This window comes from Nicotiana tabacum, chromosome 3 (genome assembly GCF_000715075.1).
Source record: "Nicotiana tabacum cultivar K326 chromosome 3, ASM71507v2, whole genome shotgun sequence".
NCBI lineage: Eukaryota > Viridiplantae > Streptophyta > Magnoliopsida > Solanales > Solanaceae > Nicotiana > Nicotiana tabacum.
The window spans coordinates 639,289-655,291 of record NC_134082.1 but is presented as its reverse complement, the minus strand read 5'-3'; positions in this window follow the sequence as shown (position 1 = coordinate 655,291).

Genomic DNA, 16,003 nt, shown 5'->3' with positions numbered 1-16,003 from the left:
GCGAATGACCGGTCTCGATTGAGCCCTCGAGATAGGGCTCTGATTCCAATAAACTGGCGAACCACTAATCAAGAACACTTAAACAATTGTTAAAAGCCAAAGTAAATTTTATTGCCTTGATATGTGTGCCAAAACAGTGACCAAAAAAAAAAGAAAGGGTTCTCTTCTTTATATAGTAGAGGAGTTTTAACCCTAGTACAATTCTAAATAAGGTAAAAAAAATCTTTCCTTCCTTTTCTCTCACGAAAACACGATCTACAACCAATACCGAGCGTGATCCGTGGAGTAATATCTGGTTGATGGCGGATATTTCGGCTCTCTGTTTGTCTTCTCTAATCGTTTTCTCCTTTACCCTCGATTCTTCGTATTGCTCGAGCTAGAGTCTCTCCGGGTTGATCCATGCTCGATTCCATCCGCTCCTGGTTCCGATCTGCGGGCACCCTCGGTCTCACTCGAGCTAGTATCAAGTAACGTTTTCTTCGCTTCTAAACGGGAACTAGGGGGTAACTTTATCCTCGATTCTACCCGTACACAGATAGTCCCCTCACTTCTCGAAGAGTAGATTATAGGAGCGATGAGAAGTGACTAATTGACCCGGGTTCCTTCTCTCGCACACCATGAGCAAGTTCATGAACCGGAACGTCCCATCAGTCACGTCGCTCTGATTTTGGACACGCATCAGCCGTCGGTTGATCACCCCCGATAGTCACCAAAAACGTCATGCATTCATTACTCTTTCCCTATAAAAGTTCTGGTTTCCTATTCGCACTTTTTTACTTTCTGATTTCAAACTTCCCTAAGTTACCCTCGAGCCTTTTATATCCTTATTCGTTCATCAATCCTTCAAATCTTCATAACTTGCTCTTCATATCCTCATAGTTCATCTTCAAACCTGCATATCTTACCTTCAAACCAAATCTTCATATACTTAGATAGAAATGGCGAAGACCTCAAAATTGGTACCCCGGAACACTGCACCGATGACTTCTTCCTCGGCCACCAGCACCGAGGCAATGTGTTGCAGCCAAACGCACATGCAAGTATACGCAATTGTCAAGTAATAAAGTGACTAAAAGTCGGATGTCGAACCCACAAAGACTTGTAATTAACTATTAACTAAATTAGACTATCTTAATTATCTAAACAAGGATTAAACCCAAAAGTAGTGATGCTAAAGTAATTAAACTAAAAAGAAATAATTAATGAACTTTAAACAGAGGAAGAGAAAAATTTTATATTGTCAATATGATGAAAATGACCTAGGGTTATGGGCTATCTAACATTCCTATTGTATTCTTAAATTGAATTGAATAACTAATTTATCTAGTTTATTGGTTAACAGGTTAATACTTCACATAAGAATCTGCCGAGTTGTTACTCGCCTATTCAAGCTAACCTAACACCTATATCTCTATGGAATTAGAACTAACAAGAATGCAATTATAATTCATGTAAATCAACCAAGCAAGTCAATTAGGTATATGTTTATCCTAACCGCGAATTTATTCCCCGATGCCTAGGTTCAAGAACTTGCTCTACTCAATCTTATATGCAATCTAAAATTTTCACTCGAGTTCAATTCTAGATTCGTAGATAGTGTTCAATTGGTGATCAAGCAATCAAATAATTAAGTGCAGGATTGTATAAATAAACTAATACGACAAATCAAGAAAGCAAAAGCAATATCTGAATAATAATAGTCATGGAAGAACCACAACCCTAGAACGTGAAGTTTAGCTCCACATAGATATAGTAGCAAAATAACGAATCATACAAAGAAACATAAAAATTACAACATTTGATGGAAGAAAGATGAAATCCAGCCTCCACGCGGCTCTGTGCTTTTGTTTTCCTCTCAAAAATGTCCTCCTTCCTTCACAATAGGTTTAGAACCCCTTTTATACAAGTTGGGATCATATAGGACCGAAATAACCTTGTCCCGAACAAAGTAGGAAAAATCCCCGCTTCGAGCGTTGGCCTGGCGCTAAATCCAGTGAGTTTTTGCCTTGAATTCTAATTCCTTTTTTTTATTTGTATCCCGTCTTTTTGTTGTCCTCTATTAGGAGGGGGGTTACCAAAACCCAAAGGGTGTCCCCTCCCCTTTTTTATTCTTTTAATTTTCTTTATTTTTCTTCTATGTTTTATTCAATTTTGCTTCAAATCTCTTTATCTTCACATCGCTTTATTCCTGCACAGTTAAAATATAATATTAAGCACAAAATAATATAATTAATACTCGAAAGACGATTAAAAGTACTAGAATATGAGGCAATAATGGTTAAATATATGCATTTTTAGCCGAACATCACCACCCCACACTTAAACTTTGCTCGTCCTCGAGTCAACCAACAATTCACACTATTCTTGAGCACATTATATTTAAACATTTGAAGCACACCAGACCATTGACCATGGTTGATAGCAACAATTAAAATCTAGCACATGCAATCACATACACTTTCCTTTTCTTATGCCATACTTCAAAAAACCCAAACAAAGACAACATGTTCACAACAATCCTAGCCTCAAAAATCGACTCAACATCACAATACACTCATGGCTTGAACATCCACATCACAGAGAAGTCTAATAATGTTACCTATCCCTCGTGAAATCATGTGCCTCAAAACAAAATCAAAGAGAGTAAAATCAATCCATACATTCGAATCTCATGCTCACATATATCAAAGAAATCACTCACTCTCACAAAAGAAGTCACGTGCATGTAATTGGTACCATAGGCTTGCCCTTAATGTAAATCTCTGCTAATGTAGGCTCGCTCAATCTAAAATTAATTATGACTTTTCATGTTGTAATGTGGGCTAAGGGACAGGTAGGATATATTTTAGGAATAGTGACTCAGCCTCCTAAGCACTTTAACACATCACATGATAACTTAAGCGCAAATCCTTTAATACACTTCAATTTCACAACTAAAATCACCCCCAAAAACGTTCATTTCTTCTTTAAGTACTACTTTAATTCATACCCACTAGAAAGAAAAAGACAACAATTTATTCATCTATATTTTTCTTTCTTTTTTCCAAATTTTTCTCTTTTTTGTTTTCTTTTTCAATTTTCGCTAGTGGTGTATTATTTTACAAAATAAGTGCACCCTTCTTTCTTTTATTGGTTCCACTCAAAAGCCACCCCACACTTAATCCCTTCTTATTTATTTTAGCATTCATTTCATAATTAACTTTAAGAGGTAAAAGGATAAAAAAACATCAATTAAGAACAAAAGGGTATATGCTCGTAATGTGGGTGCTAAATAAAAGTCTATAGGCTTAAAAGGGTTAACTAGGGATAAATTTTATTTGTCGTAATCAATAAGCTCAAAAAGATCAAAGAAACCCTAAAATTATTTTTTAAACCGAGCATCACCTAGAATTTTGCTTCAACTCACATACCGGTCAAGTTCTAGACACAAGTACAATATAAACTACAAAAAAACCTCACCACACATGGCACATGACTCATTAAGGATGGTCACATTCCGATTCTCAACAAATTCAAGTATTCACGGAGCCACGAGATATTAAGCATTAAGCACAAAGTGAACACAAGTAAGAAAACGAGACATAGGCATCAATAACATATTGTCTAATTACGCAAGACATCATCAATAATTTCAAATCATAGGGAAGATACTACATATGTCAAAGCCTAAATATACTACTGTCAAACAAGTCAAGGTCGCCTAGGTTCATCATTCTTCCTCCTTTTATTCCCTAAATTCCTAATCTACTCTAAAAAAAAAACTGCCCGGTTCAAACTACATCACATAGAAAAGAACCGAGGCCCAAAGAAAAACCACGAGGGATTATTACTACCTAAAGAAAACTAAAGGACATATTTTTGTATTTTTTTGTTTTTCATTTTTTTTTGTTTAGACTTTAATCCCTCAAGAAAACTGTCTAGGAGATCCATCGTCAGGAAAAGTCCAAAAAAAATCAATTTTTTTTGTTTTTTTTAAAATTTTAAAATTAATCACCTAAAATAGTACACTACTATAAAAACAAAAATATGTAACTAAAAAAAATAAGAAATTAACATACTAATATAATATTACTAATGATCTAAAGGAATTCTTCCATCCCACACTTAAAAGAGTGCAGTGTCACAATGCACAAATAAAGCAAAACAATAACGAGGGTGGACAAGAAACTTCCTGAAAGGTCAAAGGCCGAAGCAATCCCGACTCACGAGGTATTCAGACTTCCCCTAGGCATGGTCCTTTGTGTGGGCACCCCACACTTAGTTCCAATCATCTGGATCACTTTTGCACACTTCCTATGGCTTTGCTCCCTATGCTCAAAATCCTACAACAATAATATAATAAAAAAATAAAAATAAATAAAAAGAAAGCAATAAAGTTGGGTTGCCTCCCAACAAGTGCCTAATTTAAGTCGCGACACGACTTGAACTACTTTTTGCCTCCACCTCGAATTTATGAATTGTACCCCTAATTTGGTTTCAAGTTTTATGCTATGCTCCCGGGATGGTGAGACAAATGTAATTGGGCCAAGTAACCAATTTTGCATTCGACATTTCTTGGCCTTCAAATGAGGTATGAAATTCTTTCTCTCTGGCACAATAAATTCCAGAATGTAAGCACCTTGTTCCTTGCCCCTTAGCTCCTCCAAAGCCTCGATTGACTCAATTCCCATATCATCATCCAAACACAATATCGAAAAATACATGGAATGAGGATCAATATGCTCCTAACTCTAGAACTGTGTCACTATTTACATCCTCATTTGTACACACACTAGAGTCTTCAAATATAACATTATTTACTTCCTCACAGGACTCTAGTGTGCTTTCCTCAACATGCACATCATCAATAAAAGTATGGTCAAATGATTGACTCTCCACTTTTAGCTCCTCAATTTGACATATAAGCTCCTTTTCAGTTTCACACAACTCAGAACTATTTTGTTGGGCGTTAGACGCATCAACCTTTACAATCAATTGAGCTCCCAAGTCGTGAATAGCATTGCCAAATTTTTCGATCTCTTGTCCTAGTTCAGCTCTTTCATCTTATCTGTAATTTTCTCACGTTGAGCCTCATATATCTCTAATCTTTCAGCTTGTTCCACTAGCCATGTTTGGCTCAAAATCTCCACTTTTTCAAAATTTTGCTCTTGTTGGAACTCGCTCTCTTCATTCAATTCTTCAATATTGGCCTTCATTCTTGTGATTGCTGCCCTCATTCTTTTCATATCTCTTTTGAGTTCATCCTATTGCTCTGCTACTTGCCTCAGAATATCCCTAATATATGCATCAGATTCCATATCCTGCACTTCATTGCCCCTATCAAACTCACAAACACTGTTAAAACGATCATAATAAGGGCTAAGAGAAGGATGAAAAGAATTAGGACAACCATCCCAATGGCCATCTTGACCACCACAAATATAATAAATATTCCACTCAAAGGATTGAAATTGTGCGCACAACTCACTCCCGGGAACAATTTGATAATTTTTCCACCAGTGGGGTCCTCCACAATATGGATAAAGATCATCAAAATAAGAATAATCATTATTCGAATAATTTGTTTTTCCAAGATGCCATGTTAAAATAAATAAAAAATACTAACTAAACTAAAACAAAAAAAAACAGGAATATAAAATAATGTCAAATCTAGAAAAATAGCTAATTTGGAAGTCCCTGGCAATGGCGCCAAAAACATGTAGCGGCCAAATACACAAGCAAGTATATGCGGTCGTCAAGTAATAAAGTTACTAAAAGTCAGATGTCGAACTCACGAGGACTTGTGATTAACTATTAACTAAATCAGACTATCCTAATTATCTAAACAAGGATTAAACCCAAAAGTAGTGATGCTAAAGTAATTAAACTAAAAATAAAATAACTAATGAACTTTAAACAGAGGAAGAGCAGATTTTTATATTATCAATGTGATGAAAACGATCTAGGGTTATGGGCTATCTAACATTCCTATTGTATTCTTCAATTGAACTGACTAACAAATTTATCTAGTTTATTGGTTAATAGGGTTAATACTGCTCATAAGAATTTGTCGAGTTCTTACTCGCCTATTCAAGCTGACCTAACGCCTATATGTCTATGGAATTAGAACTAACAAGAACGCATTTATAATTCTTATAAATCAATCAAGCAAGGCAATTAGGTATATGTCTATCCTAACCGTGAATCCATTCTCCGATGCCCAGGTTCAAGAACTTACTCTACTCAATCCTATATGCAATCTAGAATTCCCACTTTTGTGTTTAATTCTAGATTCTTAGATAGTATTCAATTGGTGATCAAGCAATCAAATAATTAAGTGTATGATTGAATAAATAAACTAATACGACAAATCAAGAAAGAAAAATCAATATTCGAATAACAATAGTCATGGAAGAACCACAACTCTAGAACGTGAAGTTTAGCTCCACATAGACATGGTAGCAAAACAACGAATCATACAAAGAAACATAAAAATTACAACGTTTGATGGAAGAAAGATAAAACCCGGCCTCCACGGTGGCTCTGTGCTTGTGTTTTCCACTCAAAAATGTCCTCCTTCCTTCAAAATAGGCTTAGAACTCCTTTTATACAAGTTGGGGCCGTGTAGGACCAAAATAACCTTGTCCCGAACAAAATAGGAAAAATCCCCACTTCGAGCGTCCAGGGCAGCGCTTAGCGCTAGCCCTGGCGCTAAATCTAGTAAGTTTTTGCCTTGAATTCTTTTGCCTTGAATTATAATTCCTTTCTTTGATTTGTATCCCATCTTTTTGTTGTCCTCCATTGGGGGGGGGGGCAAAACCCAAAGGGTGTCCCCCATTCTTTATTCTTTTAATTTTCTTTATTTTTCTTCTGCGTTTTATTCAATTTTGCTCCAAATCTCTTTATCTTCAAACCACTTTATTCCTACATAGTTAAAATATAATATTAAGCATAAAAAATATAATTAATACTCAAAAAATAATTAAAAGTACTAGAATGTGAGGCAACAATAGTTAAATATATGTATTTTAGCCGAACGTCACAGTGCCTCCGGTGGTAGCCCCGGGACCTCCCCTCATAGATTTCATCCCCGGTGGCTACCTCATAGATAATGACTTTAAATTCGAGAAAGCCTCTATACAAAGGGATCGGGGTAAGGAAGTGTGGGGGTACGTTTGCTCTATTACCGAGGAGACGCTCGAGGCTTTCCGAGAGGACTATAAATGGGAAGGCAATGGCATAGTCATTCCCAGTCTTGAGGAGGACATACCGATGTACGTGGAAGGATACTTAGGTATTTACACATATCCTTTCACGTTTGGTCATATGGATACAGTGGTCCTCGAGTTTTTCAAGAGGTACGAAATTTGCCTCGGGTAACTTCATCTATCCTTTTAGGGTATTATGACTCTTCTCCATCATTTCGTGAAAAATATGGAGGAGCCTCGATTCATGATCTATCATTTTCTCCAAATTTATAGCCGCCGAATCTTCCGAGGGGGTTTAATCTAACTTGACTATTGGGTAAAGAAATCTCCCTTCTCCTATATAGAGAAGACAAGGACCGAGGCTGGAAGATAAGGTTTGTTCGGATAAAGATTGAGGACCTCATTCCTTCCGAGTTCATGTCATTCCTTGAGAAGTGGAACTTGAATCATGAGTTTACTTCCTCTAAAGTTGTCAAATTCCTCTCTTGTGTCTACTTTTTATTCTAATGACACGTTTCATTCGATATACAACTGTCCTCGAGTCCCCAATGCGATCCCGCATTTTAGGGAGTGGGTTGAGGGTATATGCAAGAAACTCACCTTTCCAAGCGTGAGTGGTGTAAGCTCTCTACCGGCAAGTGTGAGGCTCGTTCTCATGGTGAGCTCCCTTTTCTGGTTGAATTTTTTCCTAGTCATTTTTATTCTATTATTCTTATGGCTAAGTCCTTCTTTCATAGGCTTGCCCAAGACAAACAAACTTCGGGACACCACCGATACTGTGACCTCGAACCCCTCTACAAAGTTCTCCACTTCTCTACAGCCCATTACCGAAGCTGCTATGAAGAAGGAGGAGAAAACAAAAAAGAAGAAGAAAAAGAAGAAGAGGAGGAGGAGGAGATCCCCTACCGGATTTTGAAGCTCTTCATTGGCTCAAGGATTTTCCTGATGATGAAGAGGACATGAAGTTCATCACCCACGAGCCGATCGACGCCGACCAAAAGTTGGTGGCCCTGGAGGGGGATGCTTGTTAGGCTGAATCCTCCTCAGCTCAGTGATTTGAAGAAGAATATGTGGCTACTCCTTCTTAAGAAGCCCCTCTAGTCCAAAGAAGGATCGCCTCTGAAGGCGATGTCGTCATCCACATTCAAGAGTTACTGCCTCATATGAAGGCCATTTTATATGAAGCTCGGGCTGTTGAAGAGAAACCGACCGAAACGTCTTAGGCTGTGGACGATGCCCTTAACTTGTTTTTCGAGGGTGTGGATGTCAGTATGCTAGAGGATTACTCTAGATTTGGCCACCTGGAGATCCCGAAAAAGGTCGTACAATCAAGATTAGATGGGCCGAGTTTTAGCTTAAAGATCGAGAAGCTATATTCAGGCCCGAGTGTGGTCCTTGAAGAAAACGGTCATGTTCACGGTGCCGGCGGATACTAGTATGTTATCTGAGCCAGTCGGATTGGCCAGATACCTCTGCTCCTTGGTAATCAAAGAAGACCAAGTGAAGACGAATTGGGTAGATGGGCCAAGTCTTTTTAATAAAGCCCAACAGGCGCTAAATCGGGTATATCCTTTTCCCTATCTGTTTTAACGAGTTCCCGTCATCTTAACTATTTTTAACAATTTTCTTTCTCTATGTCTCGGGCTTCGGTACTTCATCATGAAAGCTTTCATCGATCTAGGATGTAGGTAAGTCACCTTGAGTTCGAGCTCAAGGAGCAGGTCCGGCAAATAGAGATATACAAAGCTCTCTGTGAGCAGAAGGATGAAGTCCTTAGATACATGGTCGAGCTCCCTGTCCTTCAGGCCTAGAAAGAGTCCTCGAAAGTGAAACGAGACCATTCTCTTTTGGTTGAGAAGGTAAGAGTGCTAGAGATTGATAATGAGAGACTAAACACCAATGCTAATGCCGCAACCTCACAGGTCCAAGAGAAGATAACCTTGATCGACCATCTCAAGACCGAGATGGACGGATTCAAGGCTTCAACCGATGAGCTGAGAGGAAAAATGGACTGCCTAGCATTGGAGCATTATTCCACCAAAGAGGACTTGACGTCAACTAGAGTGCAACTCTGAGTGGTGAAAGAGAAGTCTAGAAAATAGGATCGGCTGAACGATGAACTCTGGGCACAACTCACCTCGGTTGTTGTAGAGCATGCTGCTCTTGGCCAAGAGTGCACTGAGCTGAAGTCCAAATTGGGTGTGGCTTCGAGCGAGATCTCGAAAGCCCAAAATATACTGGCCCAATAGAAGGCCGATGTTGAGATCGCCAAAGCCTGAATCAGAACGAAAGCTGAGTATGTAAGTGGCTATCTCGGAGGGAGGCTCTCAAGGAGATTCAAGACGGAGGTCGACTTAACGGCCAATATTGAAGAGGACAAGAGGTTAATCTGAGGCCAAAGTGAGGTACCAGCCCGAGGGTTCGAATACCAAGCTCGACTCTGATGAAGACTAGGCAGGAAATGCCTTAGCTTATATTATTTCTATCTCTTCTTGTATTTGTACGCTTTGCACATTGGGTCATTTACTCGTTCCTCTGTAAATACCTTTTGGTGAATATATATATATATATATGAAATTACTCTTCGGCTATATATTGTGTCCTTTAAATTTTCTGCATTTGCTTATGTTTAGGACTTATGATAGATAACTTGTGTCTCAAACTTAATACATCATCAATGCCTTAACATAAATTTTAACATTTCTCAAATTGTTCAACTTCCAAAGTATGAATAAGGTCCGGGTAAAACAATGTCTCCGAGTTTATTTGGCTTCGGAGTGTCTAACAAAATTGAAGTCTTAATTAATCTATTCAAATAACTTATTCGGACATAGTTAATCTTTGCCAAAGATGGCCCTTTCTTTGGCCATGATTCAAAATTGATTGATTTGGTTAGATCAGACATAATCATTATAGACATAAAATGTGTAATGACCTTACTTTTTATATTTACGAACTCAGGCGTCTCCGAGTCATTTTTACATCGAGATTGAAACTCTAAAGTCTTCATACCTTAAGTTGGCCATGGCCTTCCGTATTTAGGCCCTGCCTTGTAGGCTCAGTGCCCTCAGGGTTTTGTAGGTCGATTTGTCACATCTTACTATCGAACAACAGTACCTTGTTCGGGGTGACTCGTTGGTTTAGGGGTCTTTAGATGATTAGGCACAGGCTCGTAGACTCTTACTACCTTTGGTTTCATGCATTCGGTTAATGATGGCCCGAAGACTTAGAAGGATTTGAACCCAATTTTTATTTTAAGTGACATAACGGTAACATTGCTCATGTAAGCGTGAACTAATGAAGTATCAAAGGTGAATTTTCTCACTTTATTACTTTAAATGTAGTGTAAATAATTGAAGATACAAAAAATATCCGCCATGGAGAGAATGAACTATACAGGCATGATTCATTTGATTGTTTGACCCTACTAATGAATCCTATTATTTAATCCTTGGCTTTTGATGTCGAGTAAAATTTTCTTCAAAGTTTTCAAACTTAGATCTTCCAATCTCGATTTAGGGTGTGATAGTCCCCTAGTACTTGAGGCAGAATCTTGAGGGCTCGAGTACTAATAATCTAATGTGGGCAGTCCCCAGTCCCCGATGCTAGACCGGGCTTTAAAACTAGAGTAGCACACTTACTGTTGCCTCGTTAAAAACCTTACCGTAAAACCCACTTCGGGAAAAAATCTATCGAAGAGAAAAAGAGTGCAACACATGCTTTCAGACCTAATTCTTGGATTTGACTTATATTGAGTACCTGCATGGGTTAGTTCAAAGGATAATAAACCCCAAATAAATTTAGATATTCATACCTCAGCAGTAGTACCGCTTCAAGTGTGCCACATTCCAATTATTTTGCAGTTGTAACCATTTTCAGACTCAAGCTGGTATGAGCCTTTTCCGATTATACCGGTGACTCTGTATGATCCTTTCTAGTTCGAGCCTAGTTTCCCATCATTTGGGTTCTTGGTATGTAGTGTGACTTTCCTCAATACTAAGTCCCCGACTTGGAAGTGTCGAAGGTTTTCCCTTTGGTTTTAATATATTCTTATTTGTTGCTTTTGAGCTGCGAACAGGACCAGGGCGACTTCTCGCCTTTCATCCGCTAAATTTAGACTTGTGGTCATGGCCTCATCATTTTATGTTTCTGTAGCATACCAGAACCTTAAGCTTGATTCTCCCACTTCTAACTGGAATCAAAGCTTCTGCACCGTATACTAGAGAAAACGGCGTCTCACCGATACTCGACCTCGAAGTTGTTCGATATGCTCATAGGACCTGGCGTAGAGTTTCTTTCCACCGTCGTTATGAGTCGGTCAATCTTTTCTTCAAGTTCTGCAGTATGGTCTTGTTTGTCGAATCTGCTTGACTATTCGCGCTCGAGTGATAAGGGGTTGATAAAATCTTTTTGATTTTGTGATCTTCAAAGAACTTATTGACCTTGCTGCCAATGAATTGTCTCCCACTGTCACATGTGATTTTGGTTGGTATCCCAAACCGGCAGATTATATGATCCTAGATGAAGTCGATAATCTCCTTTTCCCTAACTTTCTCAAACACATGCGCTTCAACCCACTTGGAGAAGTAATTAGTCATAAACACTATGTACTGAGCCTTACCAGGTGCCCATGGTAAAGGATTTATGATATCCATTCCCCACTTCATGAACGGCCAAGGAGAAAGGGTCGGGTGAAGCAACTCTCTCGGCTGGTAGATTATCATAGCATGTCTCTGACATTCGTCACACTTTTGAATGACGTCCTTTGTATCTTTCTCCATTTCATTCCAGTAATACCCGGCCCTGATCAACTTTCTTACCAACGATTCCGCTCCGGAGTGGTTTTTGCAAGTCCCCTCGTGGACTTCCCTCATTACGTAGTTGGTCACTCCGGACCCTAAACATCTTGCTAACGGTCTGAAAAATGACCTTCGGTACAATTGGCCTTCAACCAAGCAAAACTTGGCAGCTTTAGTTCAAAGGGGCCTTGATTCTTTAGGATCTGATGGTAGTGTCCCCTTCTGAAGGTAATCCAAGTATTTGTTTTGCTAATCTAGGTCAAACTTGTTGAGTTTACCTCAGTATGACCACCACCATTCCGGAGTTAAATTCTTTGGAGTCCACTGACGACCTTAAATTAGCCAATGCATTGGCCTCACTGTTTTTATCTCGAGGTGCATGTTGTAGCATCCATTCTTTGAACCAATGCAACACTATTTGTAATTTATCCAAGTACCTTCACATACGATCTTCTTTGACTTTGAATGTTTCGTTGGCCTGGTTAACAACAAGGAGGGAATCGCACTTGGCTTCGATTATCTCAGCCCAGACTTTTAGCCAATTCCAGACTTGCAATTATAGACTCATACTCGACTTTATTGTTAGTCGATTTCACAGTTTTAATTGATTGCCTTTATGCTACCTGCGCGGGGGAGGGGGGAGGGTTAGCACGATACCCAACCCGAACGCTTTCGCATTGGAGGCACCATCTGTGAATAGGGTCTAGACCCTCGAGCTAGTCCCCGAGTCAAGTAATAATTCTTTATCGACCTCAGGAATCAGGGCCGGTGTGAAATCGATCACGAAGTCTACCAATATCTGGGACTTTATAGTTGTTCGGGGTTTGTATTCAATATCATACCCGCTAATCTCTACGTCCCACTTTACTACCCGTCCTGAGAGTTTGGGTTTATGCATGACATTCCTTAACAGGTACGAGGTCACGACACATAGGGCGACATTGAAAATATGGTTTTAGTTTCCTAGATACGCTTAGTAAGGCAAGTGCCAATTTTTCTAGCTGTGGATACCTCGTTTTGGCATCACCTAGGGTTATACTTGCATAATATATAGGATATTGCATACCTTCTTCTTCCCGAACTAGGATACCACTTATCGCTACCTCAGACACTGCCAAGTAAAGGTATAATTGCTCGTTCACCTTCGAGGTATGCAGAAAATGAGGGCTTGATATGTATTATTTGCATTCCTCCAAAGGTTTTTGGAACTCCGGGTCCAAGAAAAGTCATTCTTTTTCTTTAGTAACGAGAAAAACCAGTGGATTTTATTCGATGACCTGGAAATAAATTGGCCCAATGCGGCTATTCACCCTATTAGCCTTTGCATTGCTTTGACGTTGTCGATCATAGTGATATATTTTATGGCCTTTATCTTTTCTGGGTTGATCTCTATTCCCAGTTAGATACCATGAAATCGAGGAACTTGCCCGAGCGGATTCCAAATGCACACTTCTCTGGGTTTAAGTTCATATTGTATTCCTTAGTATGTCGAAAGTTTCATGCAAATGTTTCAAATGGTCCTCTGCTCGCAGGGACTTAAATAACATATCATCAATATAAACCTCCATTGATTTCCCTATTTGTTCCTCGAACGTTCGGTTAACTAGGCATTGGTATGTGGCACCGACATTTTGTTTAACACAAATTACACCACGTTATAACAATAAATACCAAACCTAGTTATAAAAGAAGTTTTCTCTTGGTCGTCTGGGTCCATCTGTATTTGGTTTTACCCAGAATAGGCGTCAAGAAAGCTCAGTGTCTCGTGCCCTACTGTTGCATCAATAATTCGATCGATATTAGGCAAAGGAAACAAGTCCTTTGGGCATGTCTGATTCAAATCCTTATAATCTACACACATTCTAAGTTTGTTTCCCTTTTTGGTTATGAGGACTACGTTAGCTAGCCAATTCGGGTATTTAACTTTCCAAAGGGAACCTATTTTTAAAAGTTTAGATACCCCGTCTTTGATAAATGCGTGTTTGACCTCGGACGCTGGCCTCCTTTTCTGTTTAATCGGATGGAAGTTCGGATCCAAACTCAATTTGTGAGCTGGTATCTTCAGTGGGAATCCTAGCATATCTAAGTGCGACCAGGAAAAACAATCGGCATTAGCTTTAAGAAAATCAATGAATTTTTTCCTAAGCTTGAGGTTAATACCGTGCCCAGGTATACCTTTCTATCCGGCAGATGCTCGAATAATATGACTTGTTCCAGTTCCTCAATTGTTGAATTGGTGGCATCATTGTCATCAAGTGCTATGAAGGATCTTGGGATCCCGAAGTCATCTTCCTCATTTGTTGGATGGTTCTCCAGTTTCCCCAGCTCGGTCGAGGTCGAGACCTGTGATTGCTACATGGATCACTTCTTCGACGACAATCATCTCCTTTGCATCCGGTTATTACCGTACACCGTTTTGATTCTCCTTGGGTTTGAAAATTTCAATGCTTGGTGCAAGTTTGATGGTACTGCCCTCATGCTATGAACCCACAGTCTCCTGAAAAAAGGGTTGTACCTCATGTCCCCCTCGATCACATAGACCTTTTCTTGTTGAGTGGTTTCGGTCGTTTTGACCAGTAAGGTGATTTCTCCCTTTGTTGTCTCGCATTCCATATTGAACCCGTTCAGTACTTGAACTGCTAGTATGATCTGATCTAACAACCTTAGTTATTCCACGACTCTCCATCGGATGATGTTGGATAAGCTACCTGGATCCATTAACACACGCGTAACTCAAGATTTATTAATGAGTACATATATTACCAGTGCACCGTTGTGAGGTTGAATGATTCCCTCAACATCCTCGTCACTAAACGAGATGGATCCTTCTGGAACGTAATCTCAAGTTCGTTTTTCTCTTATGATAGAAACTTTGGTGCGTTTCATCATTGGACCTTGGGAATGTCTACTCCTCCGATAATCATATTAATCACATGTTGGGGTTCTTCCTGCTCGACCTGCTTGTTGACGTCCCTATTCTTAAAATGATTTTTGGCCCGCTCACTTAGGAATTCTTAAAGATGCCCATTGTTGAACAACTGAGCCACTTCTTCCCTTAACTGCCGACAATCCTCGGTTCTATGCCCGTGAGTGCCGTGATATTTGCATATCAAATTATGATCCCTTTGTGCTGGATCAAACTTGAGCGGCCTCGGCCATTTGGTCTCCTTGATACGACCGATGGCCGGCACTATACTTGATGCATCTACATTGGAGTTATATTCTGATAGCCTCGGGGCATCTCTGACTCTGGGTGATCTGTCGAACCCATTTCGATTCACCAACCCTCGATTGCTTAGACCTTGATAATTTCTTCTGTCGCTCCTGGTCGAATAGCGACTGGGTCCATTTTTCCTTCTATTTGAGTTATAAGGCTGGTATTGGTCTCGGGGTGGCCTCGACTCCTGGTCCACTACTCTTTTAGACTTGCCGTTTGCTCTAATGGGATAAACTAACCCCGATGGGTTCCCTAATTGGTTGTCTTCGGCTTTGATCTTTGACTAATACCTGTTATGGACATCGGCCTAGGTAACCGCTGTATACTCAAAAATATTTTGCTTTGCCTGTTAAGATGTAACCAAACTTCGGGGGTTGAGCCCCTGAGTAAATGCCTGAACGGCCCAATCGTCTGCAACCGGTGGCAGGTCCATCTGTTCCATTTGGAATCTCAACATGAATTCCCTAAGCATCTCGTTATCCCTCTCATCGTCCTCGAGGTCGTTGCATTTTATTGTGATAAATTGTGATACCATATCATTGCTCCCTTGGACAGGGTTTCCCCGAATTTCTTTAGAAATACCGACTCGATCTCATTATACTCGAGGTCATTGCCTTTTATTGCATATGTGTAAGAGGTAACATGCTCGTTTGGATTCCTGGTCCCATTGTATTTGGGAATATCATGCATTTAGAACCTTTTTGGAATAGTCTTTGGTGCTGCTCTCGGAGGAAAAGGCTTCTGAATGAACTTTTTGGAATCCGGTCCCTTCAATATCGAAGGTGCCCCCAATATCGAAG